The 17,492-nt window shown below is 39.5% G+C and overlaps 2 long non-coding RNA genes across 2 annotated transcripts in view; one reads left to right on the forward strand and one right to left on the reverse strand.

Moving 5' to 3' along the window:
* The window catches only part of LOC141361906 (uncharacterized), a 593,959-nt gene that overhangs the window by 440,911 nt on the left and 135,556 nt on the right, over positions 1-17,492 (reverse strand). The window lies entirely within an intron of this gene.
* On the forward strand, positions 5,172-8,983 carry LOC141361876 (uncharacterized). The gene is made up of 2 exons (XR_012367969.1): positions 5,172-6,833; positions 6,973-8,983. It is a non-coding gene; the product is annotated as an uncharacterized lncRNA (long non-coding RNA).

Consider the following 17,492-nt stretch of genomic DNA (forward strand, 5'->3'; position numbering starts at 1 on the left):
GCAATAACATATTAATGTGATAAATAAAATTATAAAAATGAAAATGTTTCACAAAAGTAATAATGTAAACATGAGGCCATATGTCTCAAGCAGTTGTGATCCAAATATTAAGTTAAAATCACCAAAAATGAGGTTTGTGTAACACTTTTAGTGGTTTTACCAACAACGGCCACTAGATGTCAACGGTTTGCTGCATTCTCTTGTCACAAATTGATAAAATACTGTCACTGTATTATTATAACTGCTAAAACGTTTTGAAATATGAAAACTACATTCTTGGAGCTTTCCAATGATATATAGTTTGTCAATATTTTTGAAGATTTATAATATGATATTAGAATTATGAATATATAAAATTAATATGCATTCCTATGGGGGGTGGGGTCATGTAACTAAAAACTGTCACTACATTATTTCTATCATCAGATGACCTTGAAATATAAAAACTACATTCTGAGAGCTTTCCAAAGATATATAGTTTGACAAGATTTTTAAGGTTTGGAATAGGGTATTAGTGCTATACATTTGTAAAAACAAATTGGGCCTACATGTTGGCCTGTGACCTTTTAGAAATTGACTCTCACTACGTCATTTCTTTCCCAAAATTTTGATGAAATATGAAAACTACACTCTAAGAGCTTTCCAAAGATATATAGTTTGACAAGATTTTTTAGGTTTAGAACAGGGTATTAGTGCTATACATATGTAAAAACAAATTGGGTCCACCTGTGGCCCGTGACGTTTTAGAAACTGACTCTCACTACGTCATAATTTTCCAAAAATTGTGATGAAATATGAAAACTACACTCTTAGAGCTTTCCAAAGATATATAGTTTGTCAAGATTTTTAGGTTTAGGATAGGGTATTAGTATTATAAATATGTAAAAACAATGTGGGCCCGCTTGAGGGCCTGTGGCCTTTTAGAAAATGACTCACACTATGTCAATATTTTCCCAAAATGATGATGACAAATGAAAACTACACTCTTAGAGCTTTCCATTGATATACAGTTTGTCATGATTGGATAAGAATTCATATGCAAAACACTGAAGTAATTGTAGGCATCCCACCAGTGGGACAATGACATTTAGCAGGACATAAATGTTTTGAGGCGCACTCTCTTCATAAAGTAATCAATTACTCTCCCTACATAATTTATTTTATAAAACACTGCTGAAATATGTATTCTAGAGGCTTAGACCTTTCCAAAAATATATAGTTTGTCATGATTCAATAAACATTTACATCCAAAATATTGAAGTAAACCTAGGTGTTCCTCTACAGGAACAGTGACAGTTAAGTGGTTAAGGGTAATTTATCGATGAACTATGATACTATAAATTACTCTATCAAGTAAACACGGGAGAGACAAGGGAAAAAGCTTCGGTCCAACTTAAAGTTAAAAAAAGTGTTTATTAATTGCTGCATGGTAAGGATTTACCATAAGTGAATTGTTTTAGAACAACCCAAGAATATTTCTGCATTTTATTCAACCCATATGAGAATTTTGATTTTGAAAGTTAGGGGTAAGAGTTATCCTGTGTGAAAAATATTGTCCATGATTGAATGTCAGTTGTTACTGAAAACATTGAATTTTGGTGGAACCTGAAATCTTTATCTAATATTGAAAAGTCATTATTGAGTGTATTTGATTTGACAAAAGAAAAGTTAACAGAAGGAAGTTTAACAATTAAAACAATTAAAAGCCTCTGAGATCAATACAGTTACGTCTGCATTTAAAATAGCCCAATTAATCAGAGAGATTTTTTGTGTTAGTTTTAGTTGGCCTGAGATAAGAAGTTTTTCCAGTTGTAAGATTAATGTGTCAAGGACAATTGTGGGATATAGAGAACTGAGCATTGTAAGTGCTAAGTTTAAGTTTGAATCAAATCTTAAAAGTGGTTGTGTGACAGATAAAGTGACTGGTGAAAAGGAGATCATTTACATACTTGTGGGACCCTTTGTGACATTTTATAGTGCAGAGAAGTGCATTGATTTATTGTTAAATAAATAAAGCAAACAACCATTTAGTGTAACATGGAAGCAGCAACCAAAGAATTAGAGCGTGCTATCACTGTGGCCCCGGTAGAATGGTGTAACTTACAAGAAAAAGGGTTTGATGGTAAAGCATTGGCTAAGTGGTGTAATGATCTAAAATGGTATACCAGAAGTAACAAATATAAGAAAGGAGAGCAGCCTCCCTTTCACTGGCCAGAACAGGGAACGTGGCATAAAGAAAAAATAAAGAGTATGAAAATTTGGATGACTAATTATATAGCTAATCAGGATCTGAAAACCAAGAAAGATGGAAAGAAGAAAAAGAGAAAAGCTTTGTTAGATGGAATGGAATTGTGGGAAAAAGCTAGAGGTTGCTGGAGTAAGGAAGCTAAAAGAGTAATGGCTGATAGAGAAGACATCAGAGCTCAAGAGCTGGCAAAGCACAACGAAAGAACAGAAAAGAGAAGATTGCTAGAACAGCCAGTAGACACTGCAAACCAATGACCTGTTGTAACTAAAACAGTTAAGCCACCGCCCTTTGCACTGCCCACTGCCTCTGCCTCCCTCAATCCATGCCCCCCCTTTACCACACACACAAACTGCCCTCCCTCTACCGCACACACAAACAGCCCTCCCTTCACAGCTCTCTCTGAGAGTCGCCCTCCCTTTCCCACGCTCTCTGAAAGTCACCCTCCCTTAACTGCTCACACTCCAGCCCCAACCACCCCTGTTGCTTCACCAGATGCTAGCACACTGTATCCAGTTATTAAAGGAACTATGCAGCTTAAAGGGGAATTAGAAGTTGAGGGAAATGTGGAACTGTATGATGAGATGCATAGAGGCAAAGAAGGATCATTCAGTGAACAAAGTCAGGCAGCAGGAGGAGCTAGTCAGTATACCAGGACTCAGTTAGAACATCTGAACAGACTAATTGAACAGAGAGCCAAGGAAATAACAGAATTAACTAAAGAGGTGAAGTTTTTGGGTTTAGCAGGGCTATCGCAGGACAGAGAGCTGGGTAAAAGATTACAAGAGGAAGAAAGGATGATTTTGGAGCAAGAAAGGCAGGATAGAGAGATAGCAAAAGAAAGGGTGCTTAAGCAACAAAAGGTCAGGGCAGTGCAGGCTATGGAACAGAGAAAGCGAGAAACTGATGACTGGCTAAATATGAAAATGACACAAGAGTACCCAGCCTCTAAAGGTGGTATAGATATGACAAAAATGGATTAAGAACTTACAGAGCTAAGATGTTGGTAGAGGAGAGAAACAGAGAATTGGAGCATAGGGACACATTAGCTTTAGACTTTGACCCAATAGAGGACAGATCCCCGTTATTGAAAAGCACCCCTAGAGGTGGAATGACTGAGCCAGGTGTGAGTGTATTTCCGTTGCGTATTGAAGGGAAAACAGCTGTGTATGTCCCATGGGCTCATAGGGATTAAGAGACTATAATAAATCGGTTGCCAAGTTTAAGAGACGGTGCTGGTCCCTGGATCGGTGCGTTAGAGAAAGAGACGCAAGGTACAAGATTGGCGGTGGGTGACATAAAAGCCTTACTGGCAAAAATCACTAGTTTGAGGGAAATGGAGGATGTGTTGTTGTCAGCAGGTATGGGACAGAGTGTGGTTTCGTCTGATTTTGACGGCCAGGCTCTTGAGTGTTACAGAGGCAGACTTTGGGGTGCCTTGAGAACTGAGTTCCCTGTCAAGTTTGACAGCACCAAACTGACCCCCGCTGCACTGGGTCAGGAGAACTGTGCACTGTGGATTGCTTAAAACATGCAAACTTGGAGAGGGCAGGGGCTGAGAAAAGATCCCACTGACCCAAGAGACTTTGAAACCAGACTGTTCAGAAAGGAACTGCTGGACGCACTGCCAGTGCATGTGCAAAACAAACTGAGTGACACCCCAGGGCTAGATGCAATGCCACACAGCAAGTGGGTGGAGACCCTGAAACACCATGCCTCCAAACACCAGAAACACGAAAGAGACTTAGAGCAACAAGCTAAAGAGACTGAACGAAAGTTGGCTCAAGTTAGTCTGGAAGAAAAGAAAAGACACAAAGACATTAGTAAGGCCCCCAGGGGAACCTATGTAGCGGGATGGGCAGGGTCATAAGAGTCAGCGAGCCACTCTCAGGGCGAAATGGTGGCAACACACCCTCCTAACAAGTCTGAAAAGGTAGCAGATCTGCCAAAACAAGCTGCAGATCAAACCCAAAATCAGAACCCATGGCAGCACCCTCAGGGCGCAGTCCCGTGTCAACCAGTAGTTGTGAATGTAATGGCACCTAGTGGACAGAGTAGATGAATTATTTTTTGAAGATGGCCAAGGGGCAGAGGAAGGGGATATTTTCAGAACAGGGCATCCGCTGATCTGGATCCATATTTCGGGCAAAACAATGTTTGCTGGGGATGTGGGGAGAATACTCATGCTAGGCGTGACTGTCCAAAAAACCCATGGAAGCAATAGGGGTGTTCGGAGGGTCCAATTAACCAACAGGTAGCATTATCCAAAAATGATTGGGAAGAACCTAAATTAACATGCATAATTAAAGGAGTGAAAATTGAATGTTTAATTGACACCGGCACTACATGCAGCTCAATTGATCCAAAATTGGTACCTGGGGTTGTTGCATCACAATCATCTGTTAGAACAATGGGATTCTGTGGAAAACCTATGGAAATGTGTCTGTCAGAACTAATTATGGTTCAGATAGAAGGAAAAACTGTTGTAAATCAATTTCTGATGGCACCTCAGGTTCCGATCACATTGATTGGAAGGGACATTTTGTGTAAATTAGATGCTACCATCAAAACCACACCACAGGGATTAACATTGCAGTGTCTAACCAAAATAACTAGAAGACATTGAGTTGAGAAGTGAAGGAGTGCTGGTTTGAAAGACTGGAGTAGCAGTGAGAATCAGCAGTTTTAAGATAGATAATTTTGCTGTGGAAGGAAGCCACCCCCATGTGAAAGTGTGGGTGTGGGGAAATCATAGGGCTAGGGACCCAGAACCTTATGTGAAAAAGTAATATTCAATTGAATGGGAAGAAGGAGAGGATGGCTGGATGGAGAACAGGGAGCTAGGTTGGTATCTAATTCCATTAAAAATGACTGAGACAGGTATACAGCAGAAGCAAATAATAATTTTACAGGACAAAATTAAAAGATAAGCTAGTTATCCCCAGAGATGAGAGGGAGTATGCTTGCAATATGTAGATGATATTTTGATAGCACACAACAACAGAGAGGGGTTTGAGAAATTAACCAAACAAGTTTTGAACAGACTGTATGACATAAAAATGTATAAAAGTATCAAAATAAAAGCTGATTTTGGCTAAAACCAGTGTACAATAACTATAAAAAGTAATCTTTGAAGGGCAAAAATAAATTTGTGACAAACACCACAGAACCATGCTTTACTATCCATAGCAAAACACAGTGAAGCAAATGATGGAATTAATGGGAGCCATAGGGTATTGTAGTTCATACCAGAGTTAATACCAGAATATGCCAGTAGGGTAAATTAATTTAGGAAATTTAAATGTGAGGACATGGGGAAAAAAAATCAGACAGATGTTGTTATATTGTAGTGAAGGCACACCACAGGTTTGTATAACAGAAGGAATTCATTTATTGACAAAGGAAATGAAAAAGCAAATAAGGAAGCAAAATTAGGCGCAGCAAAACCAGAGTGAGCTGAAACCATGTCCATGGTAGTGACAAGGTCAGGTAAAAAGAATGAAAGTGAACAGGTGAGCATTTCCGCAGACGTAACTGTTGATGAAATCAGAGACATGCAAAATACAGCGTAACAAATTGAAAAGATGGAGTGGCAAAGCAGAGGTATTGTCAATGTCAAAGGTTTGTGGAGAACCGAGCAACAACAATTAGTAATACCATCTAGAATGGAGAAAATGGTAATGATGAACGCGCATGGTAGTGAACATTGCGCGAGGGGGGAGATGATAGATAAGATTTTGAGACAACAGGGTTTCTGGTTTATCAATATGTAAAACTAAATTAGCGAATTTTTGTCAGAATGTGACATAGGCTATATATGAAAAGAAATGTCAAATCAGCAGTACATCCAATGCGTCTGTTTCCAAGTGTGGAAGGACCATTTGTGCATTTAGTGATGGATTTTGTAGATAGATCCACCCAATTAAGAAGAAAATGTGTTTTTTCGAGATGGACAGAAGCTTATCCAGTGTGAACGCAGAGTGCGCAAGCAGTGGCTGGAGCACTTAAGAGGGAAGTGGTCCCAAGATTTGGGCTTCCCAAGGTATTGCAGGCAGATAATGGACCAGGATTTCAGGCCAACCTGTTGAGAAAAGCACTTGCTAGGGTAGGAATAACCCAAAAATTTGGATCAGTGTATCATCCACAGTCTCAAGTGGCGGTTGAGAGGTGTAACAATTTACTTAAATCAAAAATAGACAAAATCTGTGCAAAGACTAAACTAAATTGGGTTCAGGCCTTACCAATAGCGCTCATGGCCATAAGATCTAGTACTAACAGGGAAACGCGTTTATCCCCTCATGAAATGGTCACAAGGAGACCAATGTTCAAAGCTAACCAAAATTAATTGAATTTGGAGCATAAGGAGGATCTAAAAAATGAAATTAATGAATATATTGCTGAACTAATGAGAAACCATAAAGCTATTTTACAGATTGAAAGCAGGCCCAGAGAGACACCTGGTGACGAGACTGCAACACCTTTTCCTGTAGAAACCGGGGTGTAGATCAAAGTTTACTAGCGTAAGTGGGATGAACCCAGACGAGAAGGCTCGTATGAGGTCATAGAAGCTAGCCCAACAGCTGTTAAGGTAAAATGTTCCTAATTGTGGTATTATAATACTCTTTGCTTTCAGGTACCAGAGAAGATAACCACGGCGACTGTCTCTATGTCATTATGTTGAAATAACCATATGATAAATAAACACTGTAACCTTATTTTTTAGATAGTGATGTGATGAACCATAGAAACTGGATTTGGAGATCACAATGAATGGGTAATGTATGATCAAAGCATTTAAGGATATGGAGGATGAAGATTGCATGAATGTTGTTTATTTGTTTCTAATAATGAAAATGTTTCTCCCACCAAATGTACAGGCTTATAAGGGTAATTGTACATGTTTTAAGATAACCATTTCACAGATGTGTGGTGCCAAAGAGAGATTGATGTTTCAAATGACAAAGAGGAATACAAGGCAAACTGGTTTGTAGGCCAAACCAGAGAAAGGGCAGACGTATGGTGAATGTGTGTTGACATGAATTTAAGGCCAGGTTTGAGAGTAAATTGGAAGAGAACCTGTACCCTGGTACAATTAATAAAGCTATTTCAAATGTTTTCATTCCCTGATTTTGGGAGCCTACATGATAAAGTAAGTGTTAAGAGTATTAACAGACAGAAATGAAATCTGCCTGGTGGATCTTATGATAATATGTGTATATAGAGTGTACAGTATATAGATGCCATAGGGGTTCCAAGGGGGGTGCCAGATGAATACAAAGCGAGAAATCAGATTGTTACAAGTTATGAGTAAATTCTTTTCTGGTGGTCAACCAAAAATTTGGATTGGATTAATTAATTGTATTACGTTAAGGGGATAACTGAACAAATGGGAGTAACGTCACTGATGGCACAACAAAACAGGCCGGCATTAGATATGTGGTTGGCTGAAAAGGGGGGTGTTTAAAAAATTATAAATGATGGATGCTGAAAATTTATTTCTGACAATACTGCCCCCGATGGCAGCATTATAAGTGCATTAGAAGGTTTGACCGCCTTGTCAAATGAATTGGCTGAGAACTCTGGTGTAGATGATCCGTTTACAAAAATGATGGAAAATGGTTTGGGAAATGGAGTACACTCATAACTTCTTTACTGATGTCAAATGCTGTAGCTGTTGCTATCCTTGCATTGTGTGGTTGTTGTTGCATACCATGTATCAGTGGTTTGATTGAGAAAACTATTGACAAAGGAATGGGTAAGATAATGTACCAACGGGTACAAATTAATGAGGACGACAAGGGAGATAATTTTGAGGACAACAGCCATGTGTGATGGGGAACCAACGAGGCTCTAGTACCCTCCTCCCTCACACGGCCCTCTACGCGTGCAAAGCGCATGGGTTGAAGACCGTCCAAAGCTGGAAGATGCACCCTACACGTATGCATATAGAATTCATGTTTCCTAGAAAGACTCTGTGTGGACTGCCCACCAGAGCAAAACACTCTCATGTGAGAATCATTATGTTACTGGTCATGTTAAACTGGACATAGGGTGTCACCTATACTAATGCATTTATTATTTTTATTAATGTTTATAATTTTTTTGCATTTGTTATCATTTATTAACAAGGTATTATCTTTTGCAGTGATTATTTTTATTACTATAATCTTTTATTAGTAATGCAAGTTGCAAACCTGAAGTGTGTGTAAAATAGGGAAAGGGATGGTTTTAAGCATCACTGTCCACGATGTGATGACAGTGTAACAAGCCTGGTAAGTGACTGATGGTCCAGGAATTTCCTGGGGGTGGAGGTAAAACATCCACCTAGCACGGCTTACCAGAAAGTGAAAATAATTTTTTGAAAAGATGATATGCTTGCTTTAGATTTAAAATTGAATGTTATGTTATTTTTTACATGTTGTTAATCATTACTCTTTTTTTACAGGTTGTTAATTATCATTTAAAGGATAACCCGTGTGAAATGACTGTTGAGACTAGAAAAGTGACTGAGGGTCTGGCCCTAACTGTCAGGGGTATTTTATTCTTTTATATGTTTTCTTTCTTTAAAGTACCTAGCCCGGCTTCTCTGGTATCATCAGTCGTATTTGCAGGGTGGTTATCGAAAACATTTAGTTTCCGAAGGGGGGATATATGGTAGAGAAATTTTGAGTGTTTTATCTCAAGCTTAGTATAAATGTTTTATATAAAGTATACTTTTAATGTGTTTTATGATTGAGGCCTAAATGAAGTGAGGTGTCTCTCTGTTGCTTGCCATGACAGTGTTTTTCCACAGCTAGGCCTGGATGGGGGACGTGTGACCTTGGTAAGAATAGCAAGATAGCTTTATGACGCATTAGAAAACAAAGGCATTGTGTTTTACCAGCAATGGCTGTCTTTTTGTGTAGCAACTTAAAGGTCGCAAAGATACAGGACCAGTACAAACAGATTGTTCGAATGGGAGGGCTACTAAAACTGGGGCACTATTTAAATCACTGAGAAACTCAGAACGGGGTCATTGTCATAGTCATTGTCATCATCATTTTATCAATGCAGGTGTATACACCCTATGACCAGTATTGTGTTTCAAGCTGTCTGACACAATTCTTTAATAAAATACTTTAAAGATAATTTTACATCTCAACCGTCTCTGATTCTCCTGAAAAAATCCACGACAGGTCACATCTGTGCGGATTGCTCCAAACATTATATGTGCAGAACCTGACATAAAATACACAAAATTTGTAAAAGGAGTAGCGAAAAAATCATTTACCATATGCCTTACAATAACACCTGAACATAATGTTGGAAAATGACAAACAAGGTATCGTTGCGATCAGCATAAAACAGTGAATACAATTTCACAAAGAAAATGTATATCAGACAATGTATTCAGAAGCTATAAGCAGTTCAATAAGATAGTTTATAACCCCTAGGTGGCGCTGTACTCCGACTTCCCAGGTACCTTCAGGATATCATGTCGTAGGTCCTTACCATTTTTTGCGTGGATATGTCCAATAGTTCAAAAAATATAACAATTTATTTGAAATTTCAAAATGGCGGACAGGCGGTTTGGTCAAACACGGCATAATTCACATCGACAGATGCAGCATGAAGTGAGCAATCCATAGACATCAAGATCATAATTTTCTGACAAACATTACAGAAGTTATGGGCAAAAATAGCCTATTTTATTATGTCATGACCCATAGGTGGCGCTGTCACCAAATTTGGCATGGACCCCAAGTTCATGGTCCACATGAAGTGTACCAAATTTCATTGCAATTGATCAAAGAATGACTGAGCTATAGCTTCAGAACCATTTTTGCGTCAACCTCGTTAAGTTTGCGCATTTATTACTTTTGAACAAAGATAAAAATCAAAATTCTGTTCGGTCATTTCTATGCGGCTCACTCCAAAGATCATCTGTGACAAATCTCATAAGAATTGAACCACATTTGAAGGAGGAGTAGCGAAAAAACGAAATACTGTACATTTCAAAATGGCCGCTACTGTAATGGGTGGAGTCTTACTGTAAAGTATCAAATTTAATAAGCGGGATGAGAGCAATCACGTGTACTAAGTAGAATTTTCATAGATCAAATAGTTCACCAATTATAACAGTTTGAACATTGAATTTTTGGACTACTGGTGGCGCTATAGAGTTACTGCTAAAGACCCCATTGTTGGTCACATGACTATTTATGACCATCTCTACAACTGTGCCAAATTTCATCATTTTCCTATGTACGGTTCATAGGGCTGCCATAGACTCCCATTGGGGAAAAATAATAATAATAATAAATAGCTGCAAGCAGCAACACGGGGTCAAGCACCTTCGGCGCAATGCACACAAAGCACAGCAAGCACACAAAGCACAGCAAGCTCACAATGCACAGCAAGCACACAAAGCACAGCAAGCACACAAAGCACAGCAAGCACACAAATCACAGCAGGCACACAAAGCACAGCAAGCACACAAAGCACAGCAAGCACACAAAGCACAGCAAGCACACAAAGCATAGCAAGCTCACAAAGCACACAAAGCACAGCAAGCTCACAAAGCACAGCAAGCACACAAAGCACAGCAAGCACACAAAGCACAGCAAGCACACAAAGCACAGCAAGAAACAGCACAATGCAGAGCAACAACAGCAAACATGGAAAAATAGAAAACATGTGAACTACAGACAGGTTGAGAAGAATTGATGAGGAAGAACAAAACGTCATGATTCAGGTGGGATTCGAACCCAGGAACTCAGAATCTCAATGCATGTGGTTTAACTAGATGCGCCACTCAGTTGACACAGTTCATGAGGCAGCAGACAAGAGATTAGAGAGCTGAAAGGATTAACATATGTCAATCACCAAAGATGCAGGAAAGACACAGCAGAAGCACCACAATGCAGAGCAACAACAGCAAACATGGAAAAATAGAACACATGTGAACTACAGACAGGTTGAGAAGAATTGATGAGGAAGAACAAAACATCATGACTCAGGTGGGATTCGAACCCAGGAACTCAGAATCTCAATGCATGTGGTTTAACTAGATGCGCCACTCAGTTGACACAGTTTATGAGGCAGCAGACAAGAGATTAGAGAGCTGAAAGGATTAACATATGTCAATCACCAAAGATGCAGGAAAGACACAGCAGAAGCACCACAATGCAGAGCAACAACAGCAAACATGGAAAAATAGAACACATGTGAACTACAGACAGGTTGAGAAGAATTGATGAGGAAGAACAAAACGTCATGACTCAGGTGGGATTCGAACCCAGGAACTCAGAATCTCAATGCATGTGGTTTAACTAGATGCGCCACTCAGTTGACACAGTTCATGAGGCAGCAGACAAGAGATTAGAGAGCTGAAAGGATTAACATGTCAATCACCAAAGATGCAGAATTGACACAGCAGAAGTAGAAATAACAGAAATACAATGTACATGAGTTCAAGTGAAATTGAAGACAAGCAGACCATTATGTATAGTGATGCTATACAATGTAATATACAGTCACATTAATTTATTACTATGACAAATAGACAACGTCACAGGCACGGTAAACTTTAGAGTGGTATTTCTAAGAAAGAGAACAGAATATCAAAAATCTGTTCGGTCACATCTGTGCGGATTGCTCCAAACATTATACGAGCAGAACCTGACATAAAATACACAAAATTTGTAAAAGGAGTAGCGAAAAAATCATTTACCATATGCCTTACAATAACACCTGAACATAATGTTGGAAAATGACAAACAAGGTATCGTTGCGATCAGCATAAAACAGTGAATACAATTTCACAAAGAAAATGTATATCAGACAATGTATTCAGAAGTTATAAGCAGTTCAATAAGAACTGTTATAGTTTATAACCCCTAGGTGGCGCTGTACTCTGACTTCCCAGGTACCTTCAGGATATCATGTCGAAGGTCCTTACCATTTTTTGCGCGGATATGTCCAATAGTTCAAAAAATATAACAATTTATTTGAAATTTCAAAATGGCGGACAGGCGGTTTGGTCAAACACGGCATAATTCACATCGACAGATGTGGCATGAAGTGAGCAATCCATAGACATCAAGATCATAATTTTCTGACAAACAGTTCAGAAGTTATGGGCAAAAATAGCCTATTTTATTATCTCATGACCCATAGGTGGCGCTGTCACCAAATTTGGCATGGACCCCAAGTTCATGGTCCACATGAAGTGTACCAAATTTCATTGCAATTGATCAAAGAATGACTGAGCTACAGCTTCAGAACCATTTTTGCGTCAACCTCGTTAAGTTTGCGCATTTATTACTTTTGAACAAAGATAAAAATCAAAATTCTGTTCGGTCATTTCTATGCGGCTCACTCCAAAGATCATCTGTGCCAAATCTCATAAGAATTGAACCACATTTGAAGGAGGAGTAGCGAAAAAACGAAATACTGTACATTTCAAAATGGCCGCTACTGTAATGGGTGGAGTCTTACTGTAAAGTATCAAATTCAATAAGCGGGATGAGAGCAATCACGTGTACTAAGTAGAATTTTCATAGATCAAATAGTTCACCAATTATAACATTTTGAACATTGAATTTTTGGACTACTGGTGGCGCTATAGAGTTACTGCTAAAGACCCCATTTTTGGTCACATGACTATTTATGACCATCTCTACAACTGTGCCAAATTTCATCATTTTCCTATGTACGGTTCATAGGGCTGCCATAGACTCCCATTGGGGAAAAATAATAATAATAATAATAATAATAATAAATATAGCTGCAAGCAGCAACTCGGGGCCAAGCACCTTCAGCGAAATAATGAGCACCCAAAGCAAGCACAGCAAGCACACAAAACACAGCAAGCTCACAAATCACAGCAAGCTCACAAAGCACAGCAAGCACACAAAGCACAGCCGGCACACAAAGCACAGCAGGCACACAAAGCACAGCAAGCTCACAAAGCACAGCAAGCTCACAAAGCACAGTACGCATACAAAGCACAGCAAGCACACAAAGCACAGCAAGCTCACAAAGCACAGCAAGCTCACAAAGCATAGCAAGCACACAAAGCACAGTAAGCTCACAAAACACACCAAGCACACAAAGCACATCAAACACACAAAGCACAGCAAGCTCAAAAAGCACAACAAGCTCACAAACCACAGCAAGCTCACCAAGCACAGCAACCACACCAAGCATAGCAAGCACACCAAGCATAGCAAGCACACCAAGCACAGCAAGCTCAGAAAGCACAGCAAGCACACAAAGCACAGCAAGCTCAGAAAGCACAGCAAGCACACAAAGCACATTAAGCTCACAAAGCACAGCATGCTCACAAAGCACAGCAAGCTCACAAAGCACATTAAGCTCACAAAGCACAGCATGCTCACAAAGCACAGCAAGCTCACAAAGCACAGCAAGCACACAAAGACAGCAAACTCACAAAGCACAGCAAGCACACAAAGCACAGCAAGCTCACAAAGCACAGCAAGCACCATAAAGCGCATCAAACATGCAAGGCTCAGGAATCATAGAGCAGAACCACCACAATGCAGAGCAACAACAGCAAACATGGAAAAATATAACATATGTGAACTACAGACAGGTTGAGAAGAATTGATGAGAAAGAACAAAACATTAATAGAAAAACCTAATATACGACTCAGGTGGGATTCGAACCCAAGAACTCAGAATCTCAATGCATGTGCTTTCCTGGATACGCCACTCAGTTGACACAGTTCATGGGGCAGCAGAAAAAGATTAGATATCTGCAAGGATTGACATATGTCAATCACCATAGATGCAGAATAGACACAGCAGAAGTAGAAATAACATAAATACAATGTAAATGGGTTCAAGTGAAATTGAAGACAAGCAGATCATTATGTATAGTAATGCTATACAATGTAATATACAGTCATATTAATTTACTATGGCAAATAGACAACGTCACAGGCACGGTCAACTTTGGAGTGGTATTTCTAAGAAAGATAACATAATATCAAAAATCTGTTCAGTCATTTCTGTGCGGATTGCTCCAAACATTATACGAGCAGAACCTGGCAAAAAATAAACAAAATTTGTAAAAGGAGTAGCGGAAAAATCATCTACCAAATGCTTTACGATAATACATGAACAGAATGTTGGAAAATGACAAATGAGGTATCGTTGCAACCGGCATAAACCAGTGAATACAATTTCAGAAAGAAATTGATATCAGACAAAGTATTCCGAAGTTATAAGCAGTTCCATAAGAACTGTTATAGTTTATTACCCCTAGGTGGCGCTGTACTCTGACTTCCCAGGTACCTTCAGGGCATCATGTCAAAGCTCCTTACCACTTTTTGCACGGATATGTGCAATAGTTCAAAAAATATAACAATTCATGTGAAATTTCAAAATGGCGGACAGGCGGTTTGGTCAAACCCGGCATAATACACATCGACAGATGCGGCATGAGCCAAGCAATCCATAGACATCAAGATCTTAATTTTCTGACAAACAGTTCAGAAGTTATGGGCAAAAATAGCCTATTTTCATATCTCATGACTCATAGGTGGCGCTGTCACCAAATTTGATATGGACCCCCAGTTCATGGTCAACATGAAGTGTACCAAATTTCATTTCAATTGATCAAAGAATGACCGAGGTACAGCTTCAGAACCATTATTGCATCAACCTCATTAAGTTCACGCATTTATTACTTTTGCATAAAGATAAATATCAAAATTCTGTTCGGTCATTTCTATGCAACTCACTACAAAGATCATCTGTGACAAACTTCATAACAATTGAACCAAATTTGAATGAGGAGTAGCGAAAAAACAAACAACTGTACATTTCAAAATGGCCACTACTGTAATGGGAGGAGTCTTACTGTAAGGTATTAAAATCAATTAATGTGAGAAGGGCAATCACGTGTACTAAGTAGAATTTTCACAGTTCAAATGTATCATTAGTTATAACAGTTCGAACATTGAATTTTTGATCTGCTGGTGGCGCTATAGAGTTACTGCTAGAGACCCCATTATTGGTCACATGACTATTTAGGACCACCACTACAATTGTGCCAAATTTCATCATTCTACTACTTATGGTTCATAGGGCTGCCATAGACTCCCATTGGACAAGAGTAAGAATAATAATAATAATAATACTAACAATAGCAATAGGTGTCTCAGCACCTTCGGTGCTTGACCCCTAATAATACTAACAAAAACAATAGGTGTCTCAGCACCTTCGGTGCTTGACCCCTAATAATAATACTAACAAAAACAATAGGTGTCTCAGCACCTTCGGTGCTTGACCCCTAATAATACTAACAGAAACAGTAGGTGTCTCAGCACCTTCGGTGCTTGACCCCTAAATATAGCTGCAAGCAGCGATACGGTGCCAAGCACAATCGGCGCAATGAGCACCCGAAGCACAGCAAGAAACATACAACGTAACAATGACCCAGGGCGCATTTAGCACCCAAGGTGCATCAAGAACACAAAGCGCCGCAAAGAACCCAAAGCGTAGCAATGACAGAGCAGAACCACCGCAGTGCAGAGCAGCAACAGAAAACATGGCAAAAATAGAACATATGTGAACTACAGACAGGTCAAGAAGAATAGGTGGGAAAGAACAAAACTTTAATAGAAGAAATTAACATCTGCCTCAGGTGGGATTCGAACCCATGAACTCAGGATCTCTGTGCATACGACTTAACAGATGCGCCACTCAGTAGACACAGCTCAAGGGGCAGCAGAAAAGAGCTTACATGCCATACAAAGAATTCAGAAGTTATAAGCAGTTCTATAAGAACTGTTATAGTTTATAACCCCTAGGTGGCGCTGTTCTCTGATTTCCTCAGGACGTCATGCCGAAGCTCCCTACTGATTTTTGCGCCGATATATCCGATACTTCAAAAGTTATAGCAATTTATCACAGATTTCAAAATGGCGGACAGGCGGTTCGGTCAATCCCGGCATAATACATATCGGCAGATGCGGCATGAGCCAAGGAATCCGTAGACACCAAGATCATAATTTTCTGACAAACGATTCAGAAGTTATGCGCAAAAATAGCCTTTTTTCCTATCTCATGACCCATAGGTGGCGCTGTCACCAAATTTGGCATGGACCCCCATTTCATGGTCGACATGAAGCGTACCAAATTTCATCTCGATTGATCAAAGAATGACCGAGAAACAGCCTCAGAACCAATTTTGCGTCAATCTCGTTAAGTTCACGCATTAATTACTTTTGAATAAAGAAAAATATCAAAATTCTGTTCAGTCATTTCTATGCGGCTCACTCCAAAGATCACATGTGCCAAATCTCATAAGAATTTAACCAAATTTGAAGGAGGATTAGCGAAAAAACAAAATACTGTACATTTCAAAATGGCCGCTACTGTAATGGGTGGAGTCTTACTGTAAGGTATTAAAAACAATAAGCATGAGGAGAGCAATCACGTGTACTAAGTAGAATTTTCATAGAGCAAATGGATCACGAGTTATAACCATTTGAACATTGAATTTTTGAGATGATGGTGGCGCTATAGAGTTACTGCTAGAGACCCCGTTTTTGGCCAAATTACTATTTATGACCACCACTACAACTGTGCCAAATTTCATCATTTTCCTATATACGGTTCATAGGGCTGCCATAGACTCCCATTGGGGAAGATTAAGAAGAATAATAATAATAATATAGCTGCAAGCAGCGATACGGGGCCAAGCACAATCAGCGCAATGAGCTCCCGAAGCACAGCAAGAAAGATACAACTTATCAATCACTCAGGGCGCATTGAGCACCCAAGGTGCATCAAGAACACAAGGCGCCGCAAAGAACCCATAGCGTAGCAATGACAGAGCAGAACCACCGCAGTGCAGAGCAGCAACAGAAAACATGGCAAAAATAGAACATATGTGAACTACAGACAGGTCGAGACAAATAGGTGGGAAAGAACAAAACTTTAATAGAACAAATTAACACCTGCCTCAGGCAGGATTCGAACCCATGAACTCAGGATCTCAATGCATATGACCTAACAGATACGCCACTCAGTAGACACAGCTCAAGGGGCAGCAGAAAAGAGCTTACATGCCATACAAAGAATTCAGAAGTTATAAGCAGTTCTATAAGAACTGTTATAGTTTATAACCCCTAGGTGGCGCTGTTCTCTGATTTCCTCAGGACGTAATGCCGAAGCTCCCTACCGATTTTTGCGCCGATATATCCGATACTTCAAAAGTTATAGCAATTTATCA

The sequence above is a fragment of the Misgurnus anguillicaudatus genome, chromosome 3, assembly GCF_027580225.2.
Source record: "Misgurnus anguillicaudatus chromosome 3, ASM2758022v2, whole genome shotgun sequence".
NCBI lineage: Eukaryota > Metazoa > Chordata > Actinopteri > Cypriniformes > Cobitidae > Misgurnus > Misgurnus anguillicaudatus.